This window comes from Athene cunicularia (genome assembly GCF_003259725.1).
Source record: "Athene cunicularia isolate RWA chromosome 5 unlocalized genomic scaffold, athCun1 chr5_part3, whole genome shotgun sequence".
Taxonomy (NCBI): domain Eukaryota; kingdom Metazoa; phylum Chordata; class Aves; order Strigiformes; family Strigidae; genus Athene; species Athene cunicularia.
The window spans coordinates 5,752,763-5,770,334 of NW_020799103.1; positions in this window are offsets into that span (position 1 = coordinate 5,752,763).

Consider the following 17,572-nt stretch of genomic DNA (forward strand, 5'->3'; position numbering starts at 1 on the left):
CACATAAGGCATTTTCAGAACTTTATTTAAGAGCTAAAAGCACACATACAGGTACCTAACCAAACGCACCAGAACCTGATATTCCTCCATACTTCGTCTGATCTGTTAGACTACTGTTATAAAGCTGCTCTGCAAACAACAATTACTTTTAATAAACGTGGTCATTAGACACTTACGTACTTCTCTAAATTATTTTCAGTTGTCTCATGCTTCTAAATATCTGTTACATTTGAAAATATGGCTGTGTCCCCAAAGCATCAATATATGCATGTTGTGATATGTACCTGAAGGTAACATTCATACCACTAACAATTTTTTCAGAGATAAGAAATTTAAAGTTTCTAAGCCGCTCGGCTTCTATATCACCAAACTAAGTTAAATTTAATTCAAAGTCCATACTTTCTTCTCAAAAAGGAAAAACAATTTAAAAGCTTGATGTCAGACTAAATTTTTCAATTTTTATGAAGGGGGGGGGGGGGTTGCAGGTTGTTTTGTTTAATACAAGAGAAGTGATAATTTATACTGCGAGTGAGAAGTGTTATTATCATATTCCCGTTGTCCATCCCATCAGTGTTTAGGAATTCATGTAATGGAAGACCCAGGCTCAATGACCTCCTCTGCTTAGACTGAGTCGTGTCCATTCCCAGTGACTGCTCTAAATTAGTCTTTCTGGGGAACAGATGTGGTATGCTGAACCTCTCATCATAACCGTTTGAACTACAGAGAAACAAGTGCTGAAAACAATGGAAGATCAAGACATATCACCTTCCCATAGCAAGGACAAAAATAACAGAATTAAGTTTATTCTCTTTTGCTGTGATCTAATTAATATTTGCTTATGTTACAAGATGGAAATGCTCCAATAATTAAGAATATGGGAAACAGCCTAGAGATTTTGTCGCATGGTGTCTGCTCAGAAGTACGGTACCTTCATTTCAATACAGACTCAGCACCAGGGAGGAAGCAAATGTGAGGTGAAGGATCTCTCACCCCTCATATAACTGTTAATCATAACTCATTATTTTTCAGCACAAAAAGCACTGAAGACAAACTTAATTAACAGATGAAAGAGCAGAGGCTTCAGTGTGTTCAAAGCTAAGAATTGCATCTGACTGCATGTTTTAAGGGAGAAAGAAACAAGGTGTGCAAGGGAAGTATTAAGATGCATTTATAGATAAGTTCCATGAATTCCCATCTCATTCCTCGACATGGTTGTTGATACAACCTGGAACTGTGAAAAGGAGAGAAGAAAAAAACCAAACTTCTGAACTCCTACCAAAAAAATCTAAATAGGTGAAGCATAGAAAAGATCAAGACCTTGTTCCTAGCTTAGGTATCTATCATTCTCCTCAAGTTTCAGTCACACAAACAATAACGACACACCACACCAAAGGTCACATTGAATTTCCGGATCCTTCACTCTGCACAAGAGGAAAAAAAAAAAAAGCTGACAAGATGTCTTTGCCTAGTTGACTCCTTCCTGGAGCTCTTTCTAAGAACTTCAAGAGAGGCAGAAAGCTGAATGAAAATACTTGAGACACACCGAAAGAGTTGGCCTACATATTTCCTGAACAAACTGTATAACCCAGGACGAACCTAACTGCCCTTTATCAAGTCTGTTAGCTTCGTGTAAATAGGTTCACAACGCAGTAGACAAGATCTCATGTGTAGCAAAAGTTATGCAAAAGTTTTTCCATTGTTTTGTTTTGGTTTTTTTTCATAGCAGTTAACACAAAGCCAGCTATTGCTGGTTGGTTACTGAAAACCAGGGTTCTCGCAAATATCCAACTACCCCGTAGGGCTCCAATGGTAATTAGAGCATCTATCCTTTCTTATGCAGTAAAATAGCGACAGTTTCAGAAAATTACACCTGAAAAGATATTTCCTTCTTTCACACAGGAAAATCTACCCATCACATTGCTTCACTTCACTCTCCAAGCCTGATCAGCATATATCAACTTAGAAAGGTCACCTAAGCAATTGGTTACCATGTAAAACTGTAGGATTTCCTTGCTCCGCAAATAAACATCGGATCTCTGGAACCAAATATAAGACATCTGAGCATTTGTGATTTCAAAACCGTTGATATTATTCTGCAAGCAAGTAGTAAAAAAACCGTACTGGACACAGCTTCAACACATATGGGGGGAATTTGATCTATGCACAAGAAATCAACAATTCCTGTTTTAATAGAAAAGGGGAGACTATGAAGACACTATGCTGTAATAAACCGAGGTAGTTTTTATATAGAAAAAAATGTTTCTGTTTTAGCATGGATACGTTTGGTGGCGTCTATATTAATTGAAGATTTCAACAGAAGCAGCAATTCATATTATACGAAGAGATAGGGAAGAAAATGCTGTCTGTGTTCTGTAAGCAACCCAGGAACATCTCAGACTGTCTGCTAAATCAGTGCAAGCACAACTGGAATTTGATTGTTTTATTCTATAATCTCTAACATTTTTGAGCTAGTAGAAAAGTGAGGCAATTTTGGCTACGTTCTGCTGATGAATTAACACACTTGAATATGTTTTGCAAATGTCTTTCCCAGCAGTATTGCGTATCAATCTTGAAACCAGAGTTTTATACCTTTCATTTTCTTAGTGTTGTTGGAAGGAAATAACAATTTTTAATTTTGAATTAACCGTCCCGTAACAATTTAAAATTCCCTTTAGAATTTACTGCAAATTGTTCCCTTTTTTTAATGTTACTTGCAGGACTCAATGAAGTCTTAACCTAAAATAGGACGTAGTGACAACTGTTCTCCCTGGGGAAGAAAACACAAAGCAATTAAATAAACAGACAGCACACTCTGTTAACAAACTTTACAAAATTAAAGAAAACAATTTGGGAAATTCAATTAATAGAGGCAGATCTAATGAGCTACAATCCAAGAATCTCAGAGCTGTTTAATCTTCAGACTTCCTAGTTGTATGACTACATAATCTAAAGATAATTTAAACCAACCTAACCTTCCTATATAGGTCTCACCGACATTATATATATATATATATATATATATATATATATATATATACACACACACACAAAAAAAAAAAATATGAAGCAGAACATGGTCTGTCATGACAGTGCAAAGAAACATAGCTGAAATTCCTGAGTCCTTAAAACATCCATTTTGGGCTAGGAGTCTACCAGTGCCATTTATTTTGTTCCCCCAAATAAAATCTTTACTTTTCAAACTGTATTTAACTTTTATTTTCTTATGTGCTGAATCCATCTAGCGAAGTGGATGAGCAGTTTATTCGTAACAGTGAGGTTCAACATTAGGTACTTGACATCACAGAGTTACCAATAAGAAAGTAACCATCCCATATTATTATTTTATTCAGAAAAAAAAATAAATTGCATTAATTATTTTTCTTTCAGAAGGGCAAGAGGGCACCACTACTTAAGGCCTACTGAGATCAGAAAGCTAAACGTATGCACAGAACAACCTCTTTTACACCAGCAATATTTCTCTGGTAAGTATTTTTCAGGGCTATCTGAAAAAAATATTTCCCAAAGACAGGAACAAGAGAAAGGTAGCCCATACATGCCAGAGTCCCCTTTATACGTAGATGAATTTACTGTGGCATCAGACACACTGGTAAGAGACTGTTTCCCTAATGCGCTGGAAGGCTTTTGCTTTGTTAAGCATAAAGTCCATTTGTAGTTGCTAACATATAAAGCAAGCTTGATGTGACTAAAGCAGGGTGCTGTTTCTGACAAGAAAATGTTGCTTTTACCCTAAAGGCATTCCCTAACCATCTAACAAGATTTTTTTAACTTTATGGCATCTTACAACAGCTTTCTCCATATATCTGTAACCACCCTTAGAGATGAAGAAATGAGAGAAAAAGACTAATCCCGAGGAAATCAGTCACAAAGTCCAAGATTAAGATGCATCTTAGTTACAATGCAATTACTCCTCTCTAATTTCCTTTACAACACTTGGCAGACTAAGTCGCTAGAAACTTCTGCATGTGTGGTTTTTTTTTTCCCCAGTAATAAGCCACTTCAACATAGATTCTAATAAAACCAAGTTTAAGCTCAATACGTTATTATAATTATTAAATACAGCTAAAAATTTTTAAATTTAGATTTAGAAGTTCAAAACCCATTGAAGATACTGATGTGTAGAGTGAAATGCTTTTGGATTTTGAAGACACCTCTGTGATAGTTCAAACCTCACGCACAGTAGCGTTTCAAACCTCACCCGCGGTAGTGTCAGACTAATGCACGCGTAATTCAACCCAATCTCTAACTATTTAATCAGTCAAGAGCAATTCAGTTATTTACAGACACAAATGTAAATGTGGGACACAATCACCAAAGCTACTCTGTCACATTTCAAATCACAATGACAAAGGAGAGGCTTGATTAAATAAGGAAAAGTTCTACTTGTTGGCGTTTCACAGAAATTTCAAGATGGAAGGGATTAAATCAGTCATCTGGATTCACATTTATCCATATATACAAACCAGGAAAAAGCTCCAAGGAAAAACAATCACGTTTTTGTGAAACTGCAAGTTTTCTACCAGTCTGACATTTTAACAGTTCTGGGCAAAAAACGTTTGTTAGGTCACCTCTACACTAGAAGCTTGGTGAGCATAAATAAAAGCTCCAATGAAACAAGATAAAGTGATTTTTTTACATGATACCTTTCACAAAAAGAACTATCATAATACAATCACATAAAAACTTAATCTGAGGGGTTTTTTTGAGGTTGTACGGAAGAATTTTATTTTGATTCAGTAAATGACCTCCCTACAAGCAAAGCAGAGCAGCAGTAATAATATTATTTCTATAATCTCACTTGTGGTAGATCCTTCATTATAATTCTTATTTTATGTATGCAAGATGCTGTATTTGAGACAAAATATACAGCTGCTTAGATTCATTTAAAAAAATAATAGAAAAATCACATGTTAAGGAATTTGACGTGTTATCCCTAGAGAACAGATAGTTAAGCTAAATCCTTAAACTTTCCATTATCAGTTACTCCTAGATATCACATTGTAAAATACAGTACTTTTTCCTTACAATTACAGTAAATATTACTCAAAGCACTAAATCATGGAACTGTTATTATAACTCAGCATAATCTTGCAAGAAATCAGATTTGTGCTTATTATCAGACTACTAGGAATCACTTTTAATCCTTTAAAAGTTGACATGTAAAACGTTTTAGTATTTCCTCAGTGCCAAGCCACAACTGCGAGCATGTTTAGTGGATGAATTATACTCAGTGAATTAATTTGAAGTAGACACTAGGTGTCTGACTCGCTTCATGATAGGATACCCTTGTTGCTAAACAGAAGGGAAACTGAAATTATCATAGAGCAGTTTACCCTGAAAGAAAACACTTCTTCCCATATATATATTTTTATATATATATATATATATGTATAAAAGCACGCACCGCGTGGCTTTATCTCTTAGTAACAGTAAAGCCTATAGTACGTGTGTCTGAATCCTTTGGGCATCACAAAGGAGAAGGGAAAAGAAACCAAGCCATTTTACAGAGCCGCCCCTCTACAGAGAGCTTCGTGCGAGCCAAAAGTAAATGTCAGAGTTGGGCCTGGCATTTCAGGGATGTTCTCACAAGTCCCAAAGCATAGGAAGAGCAATTCCATGTTAGTCTTTTTTTCTTAGCCCTTGTATTGAAAGAACTATTGCAGTGCCAGCAAGTTTGTCTTTTTTTTTTGTCCCTTTCTTTCATGCTTCATTACCCCAGCTGCCTCTGCTGTTGATATCCTTCAGAGAAAGGGCTGGAGGACTGGTTAATTAACTGAATGTGGGTTTATTCGATAATTCCACTAAAATACACCATGCCTTGTCTAAAGCAAAGGGCAGACATCTACTTTCATATCTCCACAAAATTAGCTGGTTGATATAAAGAGGAAATGAGGACTCTAATAAATCTTTTGGCCAGAGTTTTAATTTCAGATTTAATAAAAATGGACGATTAAGTCCTGAGTTTAACCCTGAAAAATAGTACTGTATGTACATATTTTCATTATTTTTTCCCCCCCTCTCATGACCAATGAAACACCTGCGTTGCACATGACCATTGTAACCTTTCCTTCAGAGGATCAGGTAAAGTCTAGCCGGATCCATCCCAGCACAGGTGAGAACAGGTCAAGGTCATCTTTAATAGCGTTATTAGTTTAAAACTTCAGAGGGAACTTTGATAAGATTTGCATCTTGCTGAAACTCTCTTAAGGAAGAGACTTCTCATAAGGTGACTCGTGCATATGGTTTGGTGTAACAATTATTAATTTTAGGTATAATTTAACTCGTTTTGAAAAAGGATAGGTGAGAGAGTATCTCAAGAATTTTAGTGTTTCTCGTAGCCTGTGGATTTTTGTTTTCAAAAGCCATCGTAACACAACAGTTGTTTCCAAATCCATGTCCTAGATGACTGATAATCTAAACCATAAAGTCAAGATCCGCTTTTCAGAAGTGCTTGAGACAAAATTTATAGTAGACAGCTTTATAGCAAGTTCATTTTCAAAATCGGTTTGTCTGTAACCGTTACAGCCCTGAGGGTCCATGTGTGCTACCTGCAGCCCCTCCTGTGAGCAGTGGTACTTCTCCTGCAGACTGGGCACAGGCGGGGGCAAGGGAACACCCCAGAGCATCACAGACACCGGAGAGGCACCGGGCAGCACCTCCAGAGCCCACCGCAGAGCTGCGGCTGCCAAACTAAGTCCCACCCTGAAAATGAGGACAGCACACTTGTGTCACTGGGTTTCCCTCGGCCTGGTGCAGCTCTCCCTTTCTCTCGGCATGAAATTATTCTGTAGCAGCCACTTTGGTCAGGCAGCTGGAGCTTAATACTGTCATGTAAAGGTGTGAGGGAAAGATCAAAATCCTCAGGAAAAACTGCCAGATCTAATCACCTTTATTTCCTCCTCATCACACTTTTTTTTTTTTTTTTTTTTTTTTTTTTTCTTTTCCCAAATACTCACCTCAGGAATTACAACAACAGTAAGATTCTTTTGAAGTTAAAGTGATTAGAATAACACATTTCCAACACCATCCTAGCACTGATCTTCTAAAGTCTGGTCAAACCCCCCTTACTTTGCCCTTGTATTATAGCCTCTACAGTTTGATAAGCATCCCTTTGACTGCAGGCACAGATGGCACGCTGCAAAGAAGGGCAGATCCGTCCATTCTCACTCATTTTCCACAGAATATTAGGGGATATTAAAAATTAATCACAGAATAAAATTGAGCCAACAGTTAAGGGTCTGCTCTTATGAAGAAGTCACCATCTGGACCGATCCTTTTCATACAATGCTTTTTCTCTCATAAGGGAAATAAATTATCTAATGATAAAAGAGATGCCTTGGGTACAAGGAAAATCAAACAGTAAGACACACAGAAGTTCAGTGTACCCGAGATCATTATTAAGCAAAGGAGACACGAGATAAATTTTAATGACGTGCAAGTCTTCAGAAAAAAAAAAAAAAGTAAGCTTCTCAAGAAGCTACAAATAGTGTCAGCCCTCATTGCTGACGTTTGTGCAGGGAACAGAAAATTTTTCATGACAAAAAGCTATAGATGAGGAGAAGGTTGAAAAGCAAAAAAAAAAAAAGGTATTATGTGTTGAAGTTCGGGTTATTCATTTACAAGAGAAAGGAAAAAGCTTTCAGGAACACTACACTGAATAGCTTGGGAGGAAAAGAATCAAAACAAACCTAACTGCTGCGAATCGTGTCATATTTATTGAAAACTGCCCAAGGCATTTCGTATCTGCTTAGCTAACCTAGCTCACCACACTCAGTGATAACAGCCTCTGAGGCAATCACAGCCTAGAAACAGAAACGCTTCAAAAACCTAGCCAGTGCCTAAGGAACTTAAGTTTCAGTTTTTGAAACCTAGACACCTAAGTTGCCTCCCGAGAGGATTATTACTACCGCTGAAAACTCTGTTTCGGAGTTACATCTTTATCTCTGCAGCCAAGGGAATGGAAGAGGAGTCTGACAGGTTAGTGTCAGCAAACTGGAATGTTATGAACCACCCAAGTCATCGAGTCCCCTGTGGTCATGGGCAGACATTCAATTCAAATTTAATTTTCTCCAGAAATTCATCTGTTGTTTGTTTTTTTTTTTCCCCCATGAAGTTACCTAGTTCCTTCTCTACATGGCTTGGACTCTGCCTCCCGTCCCACCTAATATATTCTTCAGCTACTTGAAAATGTACAAGTCTTACTCCTAAATGGTATTATGGACGACTTCAGAGTATTTACATTTATGGCACTAGTCTTCCTTAGCATAAGGAGAGAGAAAAATTACTTATACGACACATATTTTTAATTAGCTTGCAAAGCAATCTTCATTTTATTAACCCAAGATAAATAGTCAACTATTTGGATTTCGTATTTGTTCCATTCACTTACATCAGTAGTTTCAGTTTGCATACAATTACTTTGAAAAATTTTAACCATGCTGTACACAGTGCTTCAAATGGAATCCTGCATATCCTCAAACAGCAGCACTAACACTTCCCTCTTTCCAACAGAAATGCCTTGCTTGCTGGCCTCTAAAATCACATCAGTTTTTCACAGCTCCACCACATTAACAGCCGAAAGTTATCCTCTGACTAGGTTGATTCCAACTCCTATTAGTCTGGTGACAAAGTCACACAATGAGAGATGATTAGTTCCTCCTCAGCACTGTAAGTACTCCCAACACATGTTTTGTCCACAGATTTCCTGTGCACACACCCATCTCCTACTCTCAGGTTATTAATGAACATTCCGATTCCCAACATTAAGTAGCTAAAGAGCATCACTGCTCATTTCTCTCAAGGTTTTAGTGTAACCTGTTGTAGCTTCCTGTCCAACTAGATCTGTATTCTCTTTGTATTAATCCCCTTTATCTCCACTTGGAACAATCATTTCCTACAGGGAATAGCATCAAATTTTCTTGAATTGCCACACTGCATTTTCTTCTATAAGAATGGAGTTATAAAAAACCCAAGGCACTCACTGGTTTCTCTTTTGATAAAATCAGGCTATAATTTAATCCTTTTTTTTTTTCTCTCATTTCCACACAGGTAATGATTCTTTGCTTCAATTTTTGCTAATTTTCTTGCACAACACTGAGGTGGATCACCTCTTGCCCGGTTCTGGAATGTAGTTAACAAGGTTATACCTGATTTAGCCAGAGTTCTAAATCCAATTCTACAGATTAACTAGAATGTTGGGTTGTTTGGTGGTTGGTTTGGGGTTTTTTTTAATTTTTTTTTAAATTTTTTTATTTGTGACACTATAAATTTTTAGTCCTAGAGAATTAATAAGGCCTCCTGATTATTTTCAGGCCATGGTGACTACATCACACACTGCCAAGCTGTAACTGCAGACCTGAATTTTTCTTGGATTGCAAGAATTAAGTTGCCAAAACCAAATTACCTGCTTCTGCCGGGGCAGATCGGTGATGTAGCCTGGCAAGTCTGGACCCTCATCTAACCCTCTACCCTGGGTGAGTATCCTGCCAGGCAGTGGGGAGCAGATGGAGCAGAAACACCTCCATCGCTAAGAACAGATCATCCCAGAACCGCGGTGATACATAACTCTTCTTGCCTGCGGTACCCTTTAGTCTGATGCTACTTGTGGACTCAAAGGCTTTGCCACAGTAAGCACAGAAGACGCAGGCAGGGTTTTGGGAGGGCAGAGCTGCGTGCCACCAAGCCCCCACTGATCTCCTCTCTATCGGCGTAGAGCTTTCCTCCAAGGCACAACACAGCAGGTAAGGACTAGGGATGTGTGGTGGAGAACTGGGAAATATACTTTAAGAGCTTATTTAAATAGAAAGAGCTACCTTAATGACCTGGGGAACAATCTACTGGGTGAATTCTTTTTTTTTTTTTTTTTTTACATAAAGGTAGAAGTCTAGCTTAAAGCTCTTTCAGTAAAAGCTAATCATAGTTTGTAAAGTATCTGCATTTTTCAGGCTTTACTTCATACCTATAACAATACATTCAATTTTGGCACAGTTTCCATGACTTTATAAAATTTGAGCATGTGAAAGATGACATGATTTCACTCTGAAGGGAAATACTAAAGAACTCAAGGAATTTGCCTTATTCCTGATCTGCAAAATCTTTAAACGGATAGTTGTACTCCAATATGCATTACTCTTAAATATATGCTTAAACATTTTTCTAGTTGCCATCTAGCTAATTTAAAAAAAAAAAAAAAAAGTGAGATTTGTACATTTGAGGACAGAATAGATAGTAACTTCATCTGAACATGTTTGCGAACCAAGAATACTACTCTACTGTATTTCCCAAAAAAATACTACTGGGCAATATGTTGGTTTATTGGGTCTATTCTTGCTCTAAAATATGCTACATTCTTGTTTAACAAGATTGTGGAGCATATCAGTGACTCTCTTGGCTTAGATAACATCAGCTGCAAAGAACCACAGTGAAGCATCTACAAAGAAATTCAAGAATCCATACTGTTTAGTCCTAAAAAAAAAAAAAGAGATGAAGTCAGACTATAAATTTTTCCACAAGCAACCATCATCGCTGAAGACATACAAAGCATGTGGAAAATTAATAAGGTAGGTCTTAGTCCAAATTTAGATTTAGCTGCTTTATCTGGTCATTTAAGCAATCAAAACAGCTTATCATGCTGCTGCCTCTCCCTTGTTTTATTTCCCACTCGGTAGATATTTTTGGTTTAATTCATCTTTGTCTCGTCCCCTCTTAAAGGTTGAATTGCTCATCTTTAATAATTTGCTTTACAACTATCTTTTACTGTTACCATTAGTTGCCCTTTTCAGTAAGTCTGAGATGTTTCACAGAGAAAACAGAGGGCATAACTCACTTTTATACGTTTGAACTTAAAAATAGTTAATACTTCAGAAAGATTTTGAATACCTCGTCAATCATGATTCATCCGGATCTATAAACCTGCCACGATTTTATGCTAAAATTGTGTGGTGTTTTTAATACCAGTGCAGGGGAGAAGAAATCATCCTGATTCATCCAAATGACTCTGACTCATCCTGATGGACAATGACTACTTGTACCAGAAATAGGATTTATTGGTTGTGCAGCCATTAACACAGTGATCAGTAGTAGTAAAAGTTAACACACTAGAACCAGAAGTTTGCCTCTAGTATTTGGTGGGTCCATTTTATGTAAAACTAGTCCTTAGTCCACTGTGACTGACACACTTCAGTTCTCTCTCATCTCCCCTGCTGTCACAAATATTCAGTAAAGACTTTTAACAAGGTTCTCACCCCTGCCTCTTAACTCACCCTGACTTTGCTTTTCCAGAACGTCTCTTATAATCCCTTTGTCGTTATCGTCACAGTCTCGTCATAAAATCTTATTCACGGTTCTTTTATTAGCAAGTAATTTGTCTTTGAAATGTAATTTTTTTTTCTTCATTAGATATGCAAGGCAAATAAATCTGATACATTTACAAGTATTTCTGGAGGTTCTGTTAGCACAGAACAATGCACGAGGCAACCCTTGCTTTAGAGAGCCTGTCAATCACTTCGTATTACACTCATCACCGTGGTATCTAAAGGCTTCCTTTTACACACCAAGTGCAGACATTATGGATGTACCAAGAGACAAAAAAAAGTATCATTCAAACTGTTTTGACAAAAATGAGCACTCAAGCTCAACATTTTTTCCACCAAAGACTTTATTTTGTGAAAACACTCCATCAATATTTTCTGAAAAAAAAAATAAATTTCCAACTGCTATTCATCAGTCTTAGTTCAGTGTATTAAAGTCCTTATCATCCTCTTGGGGAGAATTTCCCATGCAAAATATTTAGTTTTTTGTGAAATAGGGCTAGAGAGTCCCATGCAAAGATAATACTAGTGCACTCCAAGACAAACTAAACACTTGATTTTTACTAGGAAAAAAAAAAAGACAGTAGTTTCATCAAGAACATAAAGATTACTAAGCAAAATGATAGCTCTTAATTACATTTTAAATTATAATTATACTCCAAGTCCTAACAGACCTTTCACAATATTTGACAACAGCTTCCACTGGGAGAATCCAGAATGCAATTCTCAGTAAACTCACTAAAACAAGAAAATGCCATTTCGTAATTCTGTTAGAAACCATTCCTAGTACACGGTAATTAGCCTGTATCACATTTTTCAAATTATGAAAATGATTGTTTCATCACGAAATCACCATGATTTTCATTACAGAAGTAATAACCTGGTGGCATACTTTTCCAAGATGGTCACACCACTGCCTCTCAGGGGACATCTAAACCCTTAGAAGATTGGGCCCCTGTCAAAGGGACGTCTCTTGGAATAGTACATAAGAAGTACCTGTCCTTCAGGTGCCTTTACCTCTGCTGCCTCAAAGCCTACAGTATTTCTCCTATTTGCCCTAATTATTTTGGAAAATAGTGACTATGGACAATCAAAAAACCTACCAGAAACCCTAATTTAGACTCATCACTCTAGAGTCAATATATAAAAGCAACTAAATATCTCATATACGATAATCTAGACCCCAATTCAATGGTCTACTGTTGAATATCCCTCACAAGAATATATACCCATAACTTCTTCCAATAACTTTTTTTTGGGGGGGTTGATACATGTCAAACTGAGAACGAACTGGATAGAGGTTAAATCATTTTTCCTCTTTTTACATCCTTGATTAGAGGGAGGACAAACGTCACCAAGTAGTTTGACGTAACGGGGCAGTTACGCCTTTTCTATCGCAACAGTTTGAGGTGGCGCTTAGGAGTGGGTTTAGTCTTGGGATGGGGTACAAGGCGCTGCACTGGATGTCCAAGCCCTGCACTGCGCTCACTCTTCCTACCCCCACCAGTGAGGTAGGAGAGGGCTTGCAGCAAAGTCCCGTGCCCTCTTCCCAGCACGTCCCACTTGTCTCAGACCCTGTCCAGTGCCAAGGCACAGTTGCAACACTGGTGTTACTTTGGGCCCCATTTTGCACTTGAGGGGGGAACAAAACAGCTCTGGGAATTCTCTTCCCTACCCCAGACTGCTGGTCTTCAGCTGTCACTTGGGGATAGTTTGCTTCCAGTGAACCACAAAGCGGTCGAGGCTGGGACGTGCTTCTGGAGGTCACCTGGTCCAACCATCCCACTACGGCAGGGACACCCAGAGCCAGTTGCCCAGGACTATGTCTACATGTCTTCTGAGTATCTCCAAGGACGGACAATCCACAACCTCTGCGTAAGCCTGCTTCACTCCCTTCGTGGTGCTATTTCAGCCATGCCACAGTGATCCAGCTGCACACAAACCAATATCAGCTATTTGTGAATTGAGTAAATAAACCAGGGCTTTGTGAATAATTGCACCACCTTTTATGCTTTGGTCATAAAAATGTTTGATACAAACATACTACCTGAGATAGCAACCACTCTATGCATGGGACTGCTAAACCGCAACAAAATAAAGTTATTTGAGCCATGGGAGCAATTTGTTGCTTTATACACTCAAAGCTGAATATAATTATCTCATAAATAACTAAAATGAACCAAGAAGCAGTGACAGGCCGGAGAGTGAGATTTGTGTTGCTCGAAATGTTGGCACTGAATGCAGAACTTAAAGAAATTTGCTTTCTTTTGGCACGTTAGTTGATCCTGGTGGCTTTTCACCTATGGTACTGCAAACTCCCCGCCCATTCGCACTCTTCTTTTCAAAGAATTTCATGTTGTAACCAGAGAAGATTTCTGGCTCATGGAAATGACAACTACTTTCTGGTTTGCTTTCGAAATGCTTGTGTATGTTTTATCTCATGTGCTTCCCGTGAGATAGAGTTCATTATATCTGCAAGTGTGTATTTGCTACAGTACTTGTAATTCTTCACAAGACAGGGTCTCTACTGTTCAATTTCTTTGCAAAAAGAAAAATGTTTTTTTGACCCACAGAATTAATTTCTTCATCACAATAGTAAAAAAAGTAGAAAGCGAACTGCTACACAAAACTGTGGCTTTGTATTTGCAGTAAATTCTTTTTAATCTGCCCTAAACCAGGCATCTCTAGAGGAAAACGTCCAAGTTAATATACAAATAGTCATACTGCAAACTCATTTTACTGCTCTCTGTTCCTAACTGCTACTGAATTCACATAACTACCTTCAGGTGCAAGATTCTTACCGCGTTTCCATACAGATACATCAGATATTGAAACCAAAAATTTGTTTAGACAAAAAGAACCCTACAAAACAAGGAAATGAAAATGAATTCATAAGGACAGATGATATTGATTCTATAGTAACAGCAACATTTGACTGCTTTTTCAGCTATAGTGTGACAGATGAGCAGAAAAACTGTCGAGAGAACTGCAGCAAGCAAACCACAGCTTTGATTTTGAATTTCAGACAACTAAAATCCCCCACACAATGCAAAACTAATGTGATTTATGAGCATTTTTATCATTTTGACCCATCTTAAAATAATTAAGGAGCAAATTTTCACAAATACAAGACACGCAGTAGATATCACTAGTCTGTGATTGCCAGGTAAAAGTCCAAACGAAGAGGTTAGGTGCCCAGATGGGAGCAGCAGCAGTTTTGTAAATCTGGTTCAGATATTGGATGCTGACCTCTATAGCATATCTGTGCAACGAATGAAGCTCTAGATGAGAGTATACAGATTTTTAACACAATGAAAATTTTTTTCGGGAAGAATGAGTCTTGCAAGAAACATTTAACAAGATCAAGATGAAAAATGTTCAAAGGAGTAACGAAAAGACTAGAAAAAATAAAGCATTTAGGAGCTGAACGGAGAAGAGGGAGAATACCGCAGCAGGCAATATCAGTCTTCATTTGAATGAAAACATTGGGGTAAAAAATCAATGCTGGCAGCACTTGTAATAGCTTGTCCCATTGTGCAATTTCAGCATAGGCACTCATTTACAACCTGTTCAAGATATTATCTCATTATTTACTGCATCTTTCTGTCAGATTAATGCTCCTTGATATTATTTTAAAAATTTAAAAAAAAAAAGCACCAGGTATTCGCAATAGTAACAGAAGCCAGATATTTAATGTAGCAGTTTAGTTTTTTCAAAGCTTGATTAAAATCAGGATTCTCTAGATTTTGCCCATTGAACAGATGCAAAGAACAACGCCCTCTGTTTTTTATTTTAGTATTGTAGCCATCGAGTTCAGTATCCTGGCCTGTACCTTTCTCCTCTGAGGTACAGTACTTAGTTACACCAGTTTAAGAGAAAACATTCTTTTCCTTTCTTTCTTCTCGATTATCCACAAGAAATATAAAGTAGTGCTTCAACAGAGTTTGTTGAACTGTTTCTCTTGAAAACATTTAAGATTTTAATATTAGAACCCAACAACAACACTTCCATTACGTAAAACCCGTACCGAAAGTGATTTTATAGCTAGTTTTGTGTCACCTCCATAGAGGAGCGCTCATTTGTGCATTATTCAATTTCTATACTTACTGCAACAGTTGACACGCAATCAACAATTCGGTTGTGCCTTGACCTTTTTTTAGGCACTGAAGCAACTAGAAGACGCTGTTACAATCCAAACCTTAAATCACTTCTGCTGTTTAAACACCTATCCAATATTCTCAGAAGCCTGTTGAAAATCTTCCCTTTAAAGCTTCATTTACTGTAGCAAATTCAGAATAATAATTTTGCTTGTGTAAGGACTGGACAGAGAGTTAGGAACAACAACCAACGGCCATACACCAACTATTACTGCTTAGAGAACAAAACGTGCATGTCACAATAGAATTATGTATTATAGGCTTAAACTCGTTTTGCAGTAAAATTGCTTGAGATTCAATCTTGTTTCTAGGAAAAAAAGTTTAGCTCCCACAGATTTAAATTATTTCAGAATTAGTCTTACAGTGATTTCACACTTCCACCAGCATTTTTTGGAATTATTCATTTTTCTTTCCAAGCAAGCTGTTATCTCACTGATCCATAGCTAATATATGCTTGGAGTTTCTTAACAGCTTCCTACTTAATAGCTTGATAGCAGTTTCGATGGGTTTGGTGGTTGGGTTTTAAAATGCCCTTGGAATGGGAAGGTAGATAGGACAACTATGCCTGGTGTGGTCAGACAAACTGTGCAGACCATGATGTCTGACTGTGCATTCTGTGTGCCAGCTCTCACTCTGTCTGCTAAGAATGTCAGCATGCATTTTTATTTAACAAAGCAACACTGGTACTTTTTGACTCAAGCTATTCCTTCATCTGCAACTCTTTCCCAAACCATAACCAATTGCTGTTTATGCCTATTTTGGAAAGAGGAATGAAAATTTGAGTCAAGAAGTTTTAGATACGGATTTCTAGTGAAAAACTAGGACTGCAGTTAGATTTCTGTGGCTTCCCTCAGTAGCAGTGCAGGCATCCAGAAAAGATAAATCTTGTGACAACCATTTTTTTTTTTTTCTAAAATAGAACACAACATCCTGCAGTAAATTATAAAAAATAGGAAGCTATTCTTTCACTAAATCTTCAACACTTCCATTATTTAATTTCCCTCTGTGTATTATTATGCAAGATGAGATGAAATCATGGAGAAAAGAGTTGAATAGCCTGAACACTACTTTTCAAAACTCCCATACACCTGATCTTTCAGATGCTATACTGCTCTCAATAGTTCCACCATTTTCCTAACAAGCTTATTTGTTGTCTGGCTTCCTCAGACCTTAGCAGCACCAAGTTCCTGATCAGCATTCACTTATAATTTGGTCTGAAACCTGATGAAGAATCAACAGTGATGCAAACTCCTTGCTACATCTGACCTGTAAGTATTGGGGACAGAAGTAAAACAGAAATCATTTCAGACAGCTTTCTGCCAGTATGTATTCAGGAAAAAACACAGCAAGGTATTCATCTGTAACATCAGTTGACATATGAGAACCACGTCAGGTCACTTCCACTTAACCTAAACAATTTCTCATATGCTATGTTATACCCCTCACCCCCCTCCTTTTATGACTACTACAGGAAAAAAAAAAAAAAAAAATCAGACTGTGCCTACTCTATTTTTGCTGCAGCACTTTTGATATTTTATTATTTTTAAGAAGATTCACAAAGTACAGCTGGGATAAACATTTAACAAACTATTTACTCATTGGAGGTAAGAAGATACTTCTAAAGCAGCCAAAGCTATTAGTGGATTTATGCTGCATTTGCTAAATAGTTCCACCTCTGAGAAAAAGGTAACAACATCTCAAAGATTTATTGTCTTTTTGAAAAAGAAATAAAAAAAAAAAATCTGTGACAGATCTGTTTCTCTCAGAATCCAAATTTGCATGTGTTAAGAGAGCAAATGTGATTCAAGCATGATGACAGGAAAACATCTAGTCCAGACGTTTTTTAAGATGCCTATCAAACCCTGCAGCCATAGGCAGAGAAAAAAAGCAAAGACAGAGCGCGAGAACGCTGCCCATTTGGCCAGAGAGGCAGAACCCAATTTCTCTGGTTATTACAGGTAGGAAGTTCAGACTAACAAAGAAGGGACCAATAAAGCCCCGTTCCCAGATTCCCATATTTAAGGAGGCTGATAACTCCTGGGTACGATGCTATTTATTTTCTGGTTTGAGTTGGATAAACATCTTAAC